Consider the following 15,118-nt stretch of genomic DNA (forward strand, 5'->3'; position numbering starts at 1 on the left):
TACTGCGCGTGCTTACCGTTCACTATGCGCATGTGCAGGTTCGGTCACCCGTGCACATATGTGACCCATGGAACAGAAATACGCTGCCGAGCACGCTCAAACAAAGTAGGCGTAATGTGGGTGTATTGAAGGGCGTGGTTACAAAATTGGCCAAAACTGGGGGGCAACTGGGGCGTATACATGGGTGGTGACAACAAGTAATGGGCGGTGGCCTCCTCGAGTGATCGAGCGCTCGGACCGTTTCAGCTGAAAATTACCCGCTCGGAAAAAGCAAGTCTCACGCCTCGCAGCCCAGCCGCCTCAGCGGGCCCAATTTCACTCAGGCAATCAGCACGCACAATTGGTAAAATACATGCACCTGCAGGCAATACTCACCCATGCAGCATACATGCACCTGCACGCAATACTCACCCATGCAGCATACATGCACTTATACGCAATACTCACCCATGCAGCATACATGCACCTGCACGCAATACTCACCCATGCAGCATACATGCACTTATACGCAATACTCACCCATGCAGCATACATGCACCTGCACGCAATACTCACCCATGCAGCATACATGCACTTATACGCAATACTCACCCATGCAGCATACATGCACCTGCACGCAATACACACCCATGCAGCATACATGCACCTGCACGCAATACTCACCCATGCAGCATACATGCACTTATACGCAATACTCACCCATGCAGCATACATGCACATGCACGCAATACTCACCCATGCAGCATACATGCACTTATATGCAATACTCACCCATGCAGCATACATGCACCTGCACGCAATACACACCCATGCAGCATACATGCACCTGCACGCAATACTCACCCACGCAGCCTACATGCACTTATACGCAATACTCACCCATGCAGCATACATGCACCTCCACACAGTACTCACCCATGCAGCATACAGGCACCTGCACGCAATACTCACCCAGGCAGCATGCATGCACCTGCACGTAATACTCACCCATGCAGCATACATGCACCTGCATGCAATACTCACCCATGCAGCATACATGCACCTGCATGCAGTACTCACCCATGCAGCATACATGCACCTGTACGCAATACTCACCCATGCAGCATACATGACCTTGCGCTCAATACACACCCATGCAGCATACATGCACCTGCACGCAGTACTCACCCATTCAGCGTACATGCACCTGCACGCAATACTAACCCATGCAGCATACATGCACCTGCACGCAATACTCACCCAGGCAGCATACATGAACCTCCACGCAGTACTCACCCATGCAGCATACATGCACCTCCACACAGTACTCACCCATGCAGCATACAGGCACCTGCACGCAATACTCACCCAGGCAGCATGCATGCACCTGCATGCAATACTCACCCATGCAGCATACATGCACCTGCAGGCAATACTCACCCATGCAGCATACATGCACCTGCATGCAGTACTCACCCATGCAGCATACATGCACCTGCACGCAATACTCACCCAGGAAGCATAGATGCACCTGCACGCAATACTCACCCATGAAGCATGCATGCAGGTGCACGCAATATGGACCTATGCAGCATACATGCACCTGCACACAATACACACCCATACAGCATACATGCATCTGTACACAATACTCACCCATGCAGCATACATGCACCTGCACGCAATACTCACCCAGGAAGCATAGATGCACCTGCACGCAATACTCACCCATGAAGCATGCATGCAGGTGCACGCAATACTCACCCAGGCAGCATACATGCACATGCATGCAATACGGACCCATGCAGCATGCATGCACCTGCACGCAATATGGACCCATGCAGCATACATGCACTTGCACACAATACACACCCATACATCATACATGCACCTGCACACAATACACACCCATACATCATACATGCATCTGTACACAATACTCACCCATGCAGCATACATGCACCTGCACGCAATACTCACCCATGCAGCATGCATGCAGGTGCACGCAATACTCACCCAGGCAGCATACATGCACCTGCACGCAATACGGACCCATGCAGCATACGTGCACCTGCATGCAATACACACCCATGCAGCATACATGCACCTGCACACAATACTCATCCATGCAGCATACAGGCACCTGCACGCAATACTCACCAAGGCAGCATACATGCACTTGCACGCAATACTCACCTATGCAGCATACATGCACCTGCATGCAATAATCAACCATGTAGCATACATGCACTTATACGCAACACTCACCCATGCAGCATACATGCACCTGCATGCAATACACACCCATGCAGCATACATGCACCTGCACTCAATACTCAAACAGGCAGCATACATGCACCTGCACACAATACTCACCAATGCAGCATACATGCACCTGCATGCAATACTGACCCAGGCAGCATGCATGCACATGCACGCAATATGGACCCATGCAGCATACATGCACCTGCACACAATACACACCCATACAGCATACATGCACCTGCACACAATACACACCCATACAGCATACATGCATCTGTACACAATACTCACCCATGCAGCATACATGCACCTGCACGCAATACTCACCCATACAGCATACATGCAGCTGCATGCAATACTCACCCATGCAGCATGCATGCAGCTGGACACAATAATCACCCATGCCGCATACATGCACCTGCATGCAATACTCACCCATGCAGCATACATGCACCTGCACACAATACTCACCCATGCAGCATACATGCACCTGCACACAATACTCACCCATGCAGCATAGACGTTTCTCTCGGCAACCACACGGGAAGCAGTTTTGCAGTTTAATCATTTACACTTCTCTGCATTCATATCTCTTATATATTTAATTGCTTTTACCCACAAATGCAGCACTATTCCTAAGTGGTATTATGTGCCAATACTGTATCTCCAACCTTAACACACAAGTGCGCCTGTACTACTCACAATTACAACAAGTCAACGTGTCAACTCTCATACATGCATGCAAACACAACCGTAATGCCTTTTCGCTTGGCCACATGCTGGAAGTCTGAGCGGACAGGCTAAGATCCATATGAACACGTTATCGTACCTGCATTAGCACGCCACTCCCCTTTGTGTGTGGATCCGAATGAACGGGTTTGTTGGCCTTGTAAGCTTGCCTTCGCTCCCCGTGTGCATGTGCGGACCGTTCACTCGGCTGAGTGGGAATGTGTAAGTGAACGAATCAACATGAATCTGTTTAGTGTAGCTCTTATGATAAACTCCAGCAGTGTGAGATTACACCCGAGGTCATACAGCCGGGCTGCTGCAGTAACATAGTACACCCGAGGTCACACAGCCGGGCTGCTGCAGTAACATAGTACACCCGAGGTCACACAGCCAGGCTGCTGCAGCAGGAGATGACAACCGAGGTCATACAGCCAGGCTGCTGCAGTAAGAGATGACACCCGAGGTCATACAGCCAGGCTGCTGCAGCAGGAGATGACACCCGAGGTCACACAGCCAGGCTGCTGCAGTAAGAGATGACACCTGAGGTCACACAGCCAGGCTGCTGCAGTAAGAGATGACACCCGAGGTCATACAGCCAGGCTGCTGCAGTAAGAGATGAAGCCCGAGGTCACACAGCCAGGCTGCTGCAGTAAGAGACGACACCCGAGGTCATACAGCCAGGCTGCTGCAGTAAGAGATGACACCCGTGGTCACACAGCCAGGCTGCTGCAGTAAGAGATGACACCCGAGGTTATACAGCCAGGCTGCTGCAGCAGGAGATGACAACCGAGGTCATACAGCCGGGCTGCTGCAGTAAGAGATGACACCCGAGGTCACACAGCCAGGCTGCTGCAGTAAGAGATGACACCCGAGGTCACACAGCCGTGCTGCTGCAGTAAGAGACGACACCCGAGGTTATACAGCCAGGCTGCTGCAGCAGGAGATGACAACCGAGGTCATACAGCCAGGCTGCTGCAGTAAGAGATGACACCCGTGGTCACACAGCCGGGCTGCTGCAGTAAGAGATGACACCTGAGGTCACACAGCCGGGCTGCTGCAGTAAGAGATTACACCCGAGGTCACACAGCCGGGCTGCTGCAGTAAGAGATGACACCTGAGGTCACACAGCCAGGCTGCTGCAGTAAGAGATGACACCCGAGGTCACACAGCCAGGCTGCTGCAGTAAGAGATGACACCTGAGGTCACACAGCCGAGCTGCTGCAGTAAGAGATGACACCCGAGGTCACACAGCCGGACTGCTGCAGTAAGAGATTACACCCGAGGTCACACAGCCGGGCTGCTGCAGTAAGAGATGACACCTGAGGTCACACAGCCGGGCTGCTGCAGTAAGAGATGACACCTGAGGTCACACAGCCGGGCTGCTGCAGTAAGAGATGACACCCGAGGTCATACAGCCAGGCTGCTGCAGTAAGAGATGACACCCGAGGTCATACAGCCGAGCTGCTGCAGTAAGAGATGACACCTGAGGTCACACAGCCGGGCTGCTGCAGTAAGAGATGACACCTGAGGTCACACAGCCAGGCTGCTGCAGTAAGAGATGACACCCGAGGTCACACAGCCAGGCTGCTGCAGTAAGAGATGACACCCGAGGTCATACAGCCAGGCTGCTGCAGTAAGAGATGACACCTGAGGTCACACAGCCGGGCTGCTGCAGTAAGAGATGACACCCGAGGTCACACAGCCGGGCTGCTGCAGTAAGAGATGACACCCGAGGTCACACAGCCAGGCTGCTGCAGTAAGAGATGACACCCGAGGTCACACAGCCAGGCTGCTGCAGTAAGAGATGACACCCGAGGTCACACAGCCAGGCTGCTGCAGCAGGAGATGACACCCGAGGTCACACAGCCGGGCTGCTGCAGTGAGAGATGACACACGAGGTCATACAGCCGGGCTGCTGCAGTAAGAGATGACACCCGAGGTCACACAGCCAGGCTGCTGCAGTAAGAGATGACACCTGAGGTCACACAGCCGGCTGCTGCAGTAAGAGATGACACCCGAGGTCACACAGCAGGCTGCTGCAGTAAGAGATGACACCCGAGGTCACACAGCAGGCTGCTGCAGTAAGAGAGGACACCCGAGGTCACACAGCCAGGCTGCTGCAGTAAGAGATGACACCTGAGGTCACACAGCCAGGCTGCTGCAGTAAGAGATGACACCTGAGGTCACACAGCCGGGCTGCTGCAGTAAGAGATGACACCCGAGGTCATACAGCCAGGCTGCTGCAGTAAGAGATGACACCCGAGGTCATACAGCCGGGCTGCTGCAGTAAGAGATGACACCCGAGGTCACACAGCCAGGCTGCTGCAGTAAGAGATGACACCCGAGGTCACACAGCCAGGCTGCTGCAGTAAGAGATGACACCCGAGGTCACACAGCCGGCTGCTGCAGGAAGAGATTACACCCGAGGTCACACAGCCAGGCTGCTGCAGTAAGAGATGACACCGGAGGTGATACAGCCGGGCTGCTGCAGTAAGAGATGACACCGGAGGTCACACAGCCAGACTGCTGCAGTAAGAGATGACACCGGAGGTCATACAGCCGGGCTGCTGCAGTAAGAGATGACACCTGAGGTCACACAGCCGAGCTGCTGCAGTAAGAGATTACACCCGAGGTCATACAGCCAGGCTGCTGCAGTAAGAGATGACACCTGAGGTCACACAGCCGAGCTGCTGCAGTAAGAGATGACACCTGAGGTCACACAGCCAGGCTGCTGCAGTAAGAGATGACACCTGAGGTCACACAGCCGAGCTGCTGCAGTAAGAGATGACACCCGAGGTCACACAGCCAGGCTGCTGCAGTAAGAGATTACACCCGAGGTCACACAGCCAGGCTGCTGCAGTAACATAGTACACCCGAGGTCACACAGCCAGGCTGCTGCAGTAAGAGATGACACCCGAGGTCATACAGCCAGGCTGCTGCAGTAAGAGATGACACCTGAGGTCACACAGCCAGGCTGCTGCAGTAAGAGATGACACCCGAGGTCATACAGCCGGGCTGCTGCAGTAAGAGATGACACCCGAGGTCACACAGCCAGACTGCTGCAGTAAGAGATGACACCCGAGGTCACACAGCCAGCTGCTGCAGTAAGAGATGACACCTGAGGTCACACAGCCGAGCTGCTGCAGTAAGAGATGACACCCGAGGTCACACAGCCGAGCTGCTGCAGTAAGAGATTACACCCGAGGTCACACAGCCAGGCTGCTGCAGTAAGAGATGACACCCGAGGTCACACAGCCGGACTGCTGCAGTAAGAGATTACACCCGAGGTCATACAGCCAGGCTGCTGCAGGAAGAGATGACACCCGAGGTCACACAGCCGGCTGCTGCAGGAAGAGATTACACCCGAGGTCATACAGCCAGGCTGCTGCAGTAAGAGATTACACCCGAGGTCACACAGCCAGGCTGCTGCAGTAAGAGATTACACCTGAGGTCACACAGCCGAGCTGCTGCAGTAAGAGATGACACCCGAGGTCACACAGCCAGCTGCTGCAGTAAGAGATTACACCCGAGGTCACACAGCCAGGCTGCTGCAGTAAGAGATTACACCTGAGGTCACACAGCCGAGCTGCTGCAGTAAGAGATGACACCCGAGGTCACACAGCCGGGCTGCTGCAGTAAGAGATGACACCCGAGGTCACACAGCCAGGCTGCTGCAGTAAGAGATGACACCCGAGGTCACACAGCCAGGCTGCTGCAGTAAGAGATGACACCCGAGGTCATACAGCCGGGCTGCTGCAGTAAGAGATGACACCCGAGGTCACACAGCCAGGCTGCTGCAGTAAGAGATGACACCCGAGGTCATACAGCCGGGCTGCTGCAGTAAGAGATGACACCCGAGGTCACACAGCCGGCTGCTGCAGTAAGAGATGACACCCTTGGTCATACAGCCAGGCTGCTGCAGTAAGAGATGACACCCGAGGTCACACAGCCGGGCTGCTGCAGTAAGAGATGCCACCCGAGGTCACACAGCCAGGCTGCTGCAGTAAGAGATGACACCCGAGGTCACACAGCCAAGCTGCTGCAGTAAGAGATGACACCCGAGGTCACACAGCCGGGCTGCTGCAGTAAGAGATGACACCCGAGGTCATACAGCCGGGCTGCTGCAGTAAGAGATGACACCGGTGGTGATACAGCCGGACTGCTGCAGTAAGAGATGACACCCGAGGTCATACAGCCAGGCTGCTGCAGTAAGAGATGACACCTGAGGTCACACAGCCGGACTGCTGCAGTAAGAGATGACACCTGAGGTCACACAGCCGGGCTGCTGCAGTAAGAGATGACACCCGAGGTCATACAGCCAGGCTGCTGCAGTAAGAGATGACACCTGAGGTCACACAGCCGAGCTGCTGCAGTAAGAGATGACACCCGAGGTCACACAGCCAGCTGCTGCAGTAAGAGATTACACCCGAGGTCATACAGCCGGGCTGCTGCAGTAAGAGATGACACCTGAGGTCATACAGCCAGCTGCTGCAGTAAGAGATGACACCTGAGGTCATACAGCCAGCTGCTGCAGTAAGAGATGACACCTGAGGTCATACAGCCAGCTGCTGCAGTAAGAGATTACACCTGAGGTCACACAGCCGAGCTGCTGCAGTAAGAGATGACACCCGAGGTCACACAGCCAGGCTGCTGCAGTAAGAGATGACACCCGAGGTCACACAGCCAGGCTGCTGCAGTAAGAGATTACACCCGAGGTCACACAGCCAGGCTGCTGCAGTAAGAGATTACACCTGAGGTCACACAGCCGAGCTGCTGCAGTAAGAGATTACACCTGAGGTCACACAGCCGAGCTGCTGCAGTAAGAGATGACACCCGAGGTCACACAGCCAGCTGCTGCAGTAAGAGATTACACCCGAGGTCATACAGCCGGGCTGCTGCAGTAAGAGATGACACCTGAGGTCATACAGCCAGGCTGCTGCAGTAAGAGATGACACCCGAGGTCACACAGCCAGCTGCTGCAGTAAGAGATGACACCCGAGGTCATACAGCCGGGCTGCTGCAGTAAGAGATGACACCCGAGGTCACACAGCCGAGCTGCTGCAGTAAGAGATTACACCCGAGGTCACACAGCCGGGCTGCTGCAGTAAGAGATGACACCCGAGGTCACACAGCCAGCTGCTGCAGTAAGAGATTACACCTGAGGTCACACAGCCGAGCTGCTGCAGTAAGAGATGACACCCGAGGTCACACAGCCAGCTGCTGCAGTAAGAGATTACACCCGAGGTCACACAGCCAGGCTGCTGCAGTAAGAGATTACACCTGAGGTCACACAGCCAGGCTGCTGCAGTAAGAGATGACACCGGAGGTCATACAGCCGGGCTGCTGCAGTAAGAGATGACACCTGAGGTCACACAGCCAGGCTGCTGCAGTAAGAGATTACACCCGAGGTCACACAGCCAGGCTGCTGCAGTAAGAGATTACACCTGAGGTCACACAGCCGAGCTGCTGCAGTAAGAGATGACACCCGAGGTCATACAGCCAGGCTGCTGCAGTAAGAGATGACACCCGAGGTCACACAGCCGGCTGCTGCAGTAAGAGATGACACCCGAGGTCACACAGCCGGCTGCTGCAGTAAGAGATGACACCCGAGGTCATACAGCCAGGCTGCTGCAGTAAGAGATGACACCCGAGGTCACACAGCCAGGCTGCTGCAGTAAGAGATGACACCCGAGGTCACACAGCCGGGCTGCTGCAGTAAGAGATGACACCCGAGGTCACACAGCCGGCTGCTGCAGTAAGAGATGACACCCGAGGTCATACAGCCAGGCTGCTGCAGTAAGAGATGACACCCGAGGTCACACAGCCAGGCTGCTGCAGTAAGAGATGACACCCGAGGTCACACAGCCCGGCTGCTGCAGTAAGAGATGACACCTGAGGTCACACAGCCCGGCTGCTGCAGTAAGAGATGACACCCGAGGTCATACAGCCAGGCTGCTGCAGTAAGAGATGACACCGGAGGTGATACAGCCAGGCTGCTGCAGTAAGAGATGACACCTGAGGTCACACAGCCAGGCTGCTGCAGTAAGAGATGACACCTGAGGTCACACAGCCGGGCTGCTGCAGTAAGAGATGACACCGGAGGTGATACAGCTGGGCTGAATTCCCATTCCCAGCAAACCTCCACCCTTCCTTATCGCAACCAGCGGAACATTTCCGGGAGCTCCTCCGAGACTGAAGCAATGTCAACCTAATGTAATGTATGTCAACCCTTAGAGTCGGCCTAGTGACTGTATCTCCGTAATTAGGCCCCACTTCCAACACAAGAACCATCCAGAATTTGAAGGGTCCATTGAAAGGAGACGGAGCTTAATTACGCAATTTGTCATTTAGCCCCGCCCCTTCTTCCGGCCCCTGCGATTGCTGGGGAATGTTACACCATCCAGTCTGCTTCCCAAGAAGCGGGTAGGATGCGGCAGAGCCACCTACACCTCCGGACCTGTGGGGAACTACCCCAAAAATGGGGTACAGTAGACAGGTTGGGGTAGTAGTATGAGTGTAGGTTGGGGGCTGCAGAGCAGGGCACCAGCAGTACCAGACTTGCAGCAGCGCATCCGATGGATGGAAATATCTGCAGCGAGATACATACGTTGGCGCAGTATAATATAACATCAGGTGAGACACGCATTACCACTTTGGGGGAAATTTACTAAGCTAGGAGTTCTATTTCACATGGGATGTTGCTATGGGTTACCAATCAGATACTATCTATTATCTTCTAGATGGTGCTAAATAAATAAGAAGTAGATTCTGATTGGTTGCCCATAGCAACAGTGGCGTAACAGTAGTGCGACAGCCCCCGCAAGTGCTTGGAGGAGCCAGCGCCGGCAGGGTGTCTGGGGCGCACTAAAAACTACCTGCTGCAGCAATCAGAAACTGCAGCGCCGGCATGAAGGAGCCGGCGATGGCGGATGTGATCTAGCTTGCGGCCTGCTCGTGTGAGAGCTTCCTCCTAAAAAAAAAGTGAAATATGTGAAATAGAACTCACATTTTAGTAAATTTCCCCCTTTGTATTGCAGTCTATAGATCACCTTCTGCACCAGCAGATGGCGCCATCCCTGCTCTCTAAGGCCTTGGTATTCCTCAATGATTTTTGACTCTCCCCAAACAAAGGACCTAATTCTAGTTGTTACACAAAGCTGCTAAATTCACAACTTTGCGTGTAATTTAAACGCCGCCAGTATGGCCGCCCGTCCCCCTCGCACGCCGAGTTCCCACGCAGTGTGCGAATGGATGTTTAGTAGAGATGAGACACCCCTGAACACCCCCCTATCCAAATGCGTTCACGAGCCTGTTCGGGTTTTCCCACCCAGACTCGGAGTGCGCCTCTCCGGCGCTCATGAGATCCTGCTGTCGGCTCTCGCGAGATCTGTACAACATGGCTATATGTATATAAGGACGGCCGTCCTTATATACTCCAGTCTAGGAGATTGAACAGTGTTCACATCTGGCTGTCTTCCCTGTGCAACCTGCGTGGTGTAGTAGTTTTAACTACTACACTGCTGATAGTGACAACCTGCTGAGTCTGACTGTGTTAGTGTAGTGTAGTGTGGTGGTACACTGACAGAGTAGTTGCTTTATATTATATATTTATCCCTGTAGTCTGTGCCTGTGCCTCATGTAGATTGTGTTACCTGTCCTCCAGTGTCCAGTCCCTACCACCAAATTCCTTAATAATAATCCTTTTCAATGTTTCTGTGTCTGCTGCTGTGTGTGTAAGCTGGGACAGGGGACTACAAGTCTCACCTCACCTGTGCAGGCCACACGTCAGCGCAAATTGCAAAATATCATTTTTATTTTACATTAAAGGGGTTACTGACATCCTAATAATCCTTGTCAATGTTTCTGCATACCTCCCAACTGTCACGATTCCGTCGGGACAGTCCCGATTTTCGGGTCCTGTCCCGACGTCCCACCCGCGGCAGGCATTGTCCCGCTGCGGGGGGTGGCAGTTGGGAGACCCCCCAATCTAGTAGAATAGACGCTGTGCGCATGCGCACAGCGTCTATTCTCGTATGAAAATGAGGTCGCGGCTAATTAGCATAAGCCGCGCCCTCATTTGCATACGCCCCACCCCCTTTTCGTCCGCTTGCCGCGCGAGTGTCCCTATTTCCTCCGGACGAAAGTTGGGAGGTATGTTTCTGGGTCTGCTTCTGTGTGACTGTTAGCTGGGACATGGTACTACAAGTCTCACCTCACCTGTGTGCACACTGGTGCTGCAAAATCATCGGTGCTGCAAAATAATCAATCTAATTTTTTTGGACAATAAGGGTTACTGACTTAAATGCCTTAAAATTCTTTTACATTTTTCTGTGTCTCCTGCTGTGTGACTGTTAGCTGGGACAGGGTACTACAAGTCTCACCTCACCTCCGTGCACGCCGGTGCTGCAAAATAATCATTTACATTTTTTTGGACAATAAGGGTTACTGACTTTCTTTAATAATAATCCTTTAAAAATGTTCTGTGTCTGCTGCTGTGTGACTGTTAGCTGGGACAGGGTACTACAAGTCTCACCTCACCTCCGTGCACGCCGGTGCTGCAAAATAATCATTTACATTTTTTTGGACAATAAGGGTTACTGACTTTCTTTAATAATAATCCTTTAAAATTTTTCTGTGTCTGCTGCTGTGTGACTGTTATCTGAGACAGGCCAGGGTAGTACAAGTCCCAACTCACCAGTGTACACACCGCACATCGGTGCTGCAAAATAAGAAATCATTCTTTTTTCTTACATTAAGGGTTACTGATGTAAATAATAATCCTTTACAATGTTTCTGTGTCTCTGCTGCTGTGTGGCTATACTCCAGAAATATAATGGAGAACCAAAATATGGAGGCTCCAATAGTACAAGAATCACTTCCTCCAAGTGCTGAAGCTGCTGCCACTATTTAAAACATAGAACATGATGATGAAATGCCATCAACGTCTTCTGCCACTGCCGGTGCCCAATGTCATTATTGAGGGCGCGTGAAATCCAAAAAGGCAAAGTTGAGTACGTTTAAGAAAAAAAAAATGTAAATCCTTGGAGGAGAAACGTAAGCTTGCCAATATGTCATTTACCACACAGAGTGGCAAGGAACGGCTAAGGGCCCGGCCTATGTTCTTGACTAGTGGTCCAGCTTTACATTAGGATCACAGCCCTCCTCCTCATCCTCCTCTTCCACCCCCCCCATGAAATGTAAAGAGAGTTAAGCTGTCAACAAAAAGACAGCAAACAACTCAGCCTTCTAAAGACACAGTAGCACAAATCCCCAAGGAGAGTCCATGGGTGTTGGTGGTTGCGAAGCCTGACCTTCCCATCACTGTACAGGAAGAGGTGGCTCCTTCCACCATTTGCAGCACGCCCTCTGTATATGCTGGAAGGATCACCCACTGTCCAGTTCCTAATTTTGAAGTTATCAATGTTGTACACCAGGAGGAGGAAATTGATGTAGCAGGGGCTGAGGAGGAAGATGACGAGGAGGAGGATGCTGCTGATGGTGATGTGGTTTGCTTAAATAAGGCACCAGGTGAGACAGTTGTTGTCCGTGGGATGCAAAAGGCCATCACCATGCCTGGGCAGAAGACCAAAAAATCTACCTCTTTCATCTGGAATTATTGGTAAACAGATCCGGACAACATCTGTCTCACAATATGTAGCTTATGTAAAGCTGGAATAAGCAGGGGTAGGGACGTTGGTCATCCTCGCTTATGCATCACCTGAAGTTAGTTCGTAAGTCACTGTTTAGCTCAGAAACTGTGGCTAGGACCATAAGCAGTCTAGGGACACCTAAATCCCTTGATCCAGTTGTATCCAAGTGCTTGAAAACCACACCAGAAAGTCACTCCTCATCAATTTCCTCTTCAATCCGGATCGGAGGTATTTCTGCAGGCAATGTCACCGTCATGACTGACTCCTCTTCCATCCGGGATTCCTCCAGAGGATACTGCTGTGGTACGCCTTCTACTGCTGCTGCTGTTGCTGCTGGAAGTCGGTCATTGTCCCAGATGGGAAGTCGTAAAACACTGCTATGTCTTTCACTAAGCAATAGACCGTCCAATATTTGCCATGAGAACGAAGTACGAAAGCAGTCATCAAAGGAGAAAATGGATAACTGTGGCCTTGACAGCTATGTTGGTGTTAGATGTGCGTCCGGTGTCCGCCATCAGATGAGTGGGATTTAGACAGTTGATGGACGTCCGAAAAAGTGTCCTTGATGCCCTGAAAAATGCAGTTGTACCCACTGTCCACTTAACCATGGACATGTGGACAAGTGGTTCAGGGCAAACTAAGGACTATATGACTGTGACAGCCCACTGGGTAGATGCATCGCCTTCTGCAGAAACAGCATCTCCTGCACATCAGCTCCTTCTTAGGCAGGCTACGCTGTGTATCACTAGTTTCAGTAAGAGGCACAGTGCCGACAACCTCTTAGAGAAACTGAGGAAAATCATCTCCCAGTGGTTTACCCCCCTTAGACTCCCGGGGATTTGTGGTGTCGGACAATGCCAGTAACATTGTGCGGGCATTACATATGGGCAGGGCTATTTTTCAGTAGGCTCCAGCAGGAACTGAGGCCCTTATTCTAGTTCACTCTTTCTGACAAAATATTTCTTAGATGGACAAAACCATGTGCACTGCAGGTGAGGCAGGTGTAAAACCCCACCCACATCTAATTATCTCTGCACAAGTAACACCTGCCTCACCTGCAGTGCAAATGGTTTTGTCCATCTAAGAAATATTTTGTCAGAAAGAGTGAACTAGAATAAGGGCCTCAGTTCCTGCTGGAGCCTGCTGAAATATTGCCCTGCATAAGGGCAATTTCCAGCAGGTGCCATGTTTTGCTCACACTATAACTTTGGTATTGCAGCATTTCCTAAAAAGTGACAGGAGCATGCAGGAGATGCTTGCAGTGGTCCGCAAAATTGCTGGACACTTTCAGCATTCTGCCACTGCCTGCCGAAGGCTGGAGTGGCAGCAAAAACTCCTCAACCTGCTCTGCCATCACCTCAAACAAGAAATGGTGGTGCGCTGGAACTCTACCCTGTATATGCTGCAGAGGAGGAGCAGCAAAAGGCCAATCAAGCCTACTCGGCCACCTACAACATAGGCAGGGGAGTGGGGATGCACCTGACTCTAGCGCAGTGGAGGCTGATTTCCATGTTGTGCAAGATTCTCCAGCCGTTTCAACTTGCCACACATGAAGTCAGCTCCCGTACTGCCAACTTGAGTCACATGATTCTCCTGATCAGGCTGTTGCAGAAGCAGCTGGAGAAAGTGAAGGATGAGCTAAAGCATTGCGATCCAACAAAGCATGTCGCTCTTGTGGATAAAGCCCTCCATACGCTTTGCCAGGATACAAGGGTGGTCAGTCTGTTACAGTCAGAGGAATACATTCTGGCCACCGTGCTCGATCCTCGGTTTAAAGCGTATGTTGTGTCTCTGTTTCCGGCAGACACAAGTCTACAAAGGTGCAAGGACCTGCTGGTCCGGAGCTTGTCATCTGAAGCAGACCGTGACACGGCAGCAGGTCCTCCCTCATTTTCTCCCACACATGTGGCTACGAGGAAACAGCTGCAATTTCCCACACAACCCACTGGCGGGGATGCAGGGCAGGCAGGAGGGAGTTTGGAGTTGGACATCTGGTCTGGACTAAAGGACCTGCCAATGATTGCTGACGTGTCTATTGTCACTTCATTGGATGCTGTCACCATTGAAAAAAAGGTGGAGGATTACTTTGGTGACAGCATCCAAGTAGACATGTCAGACAGTCCATACCTGTTCTGGCAGGATAAAAAGGCAGTTTGGAGGCCCCTGTGCAAACTGGCTCTATTTCACCTGAGTTGTCCCCCCTCCAGTGTGTACTCCAAAAGAGTTTTTAGTGCAGCGTGGAACCTGGTCAGTGAGCGGAGAAGGAGGGTACTTCCACAAAATGTGGAGAAGATGATGTTTATCAAAATGAATGATCAATTATCAAGACGGTTGATAATAATCACAGAGCTCAGCAATCCCACTGATAAGTTGACTCATCTTTAATTGCATACAACTGTTTGCACTCCACTTGTTGCTTCGGCAATGAATTGGTGCAACGAGGAGAGATTTGGATATTTAGGTCAAAGTCAAGCTACCTGGCAAGACAGAGCCTT

This window comes from Crinia signifera, chromosome 7 (genome assembly GCF_055691185.1).
Source record: "Crinia signifera chromosome 7, ASM5569118v1, whole genome shotgun sequence".
Taxonomy (NCBI): Eukaryota; Metazoa; Chordata; class Amphibia; order Anura; family Myobatrachidae; genus Crinia; species Crinia signifera.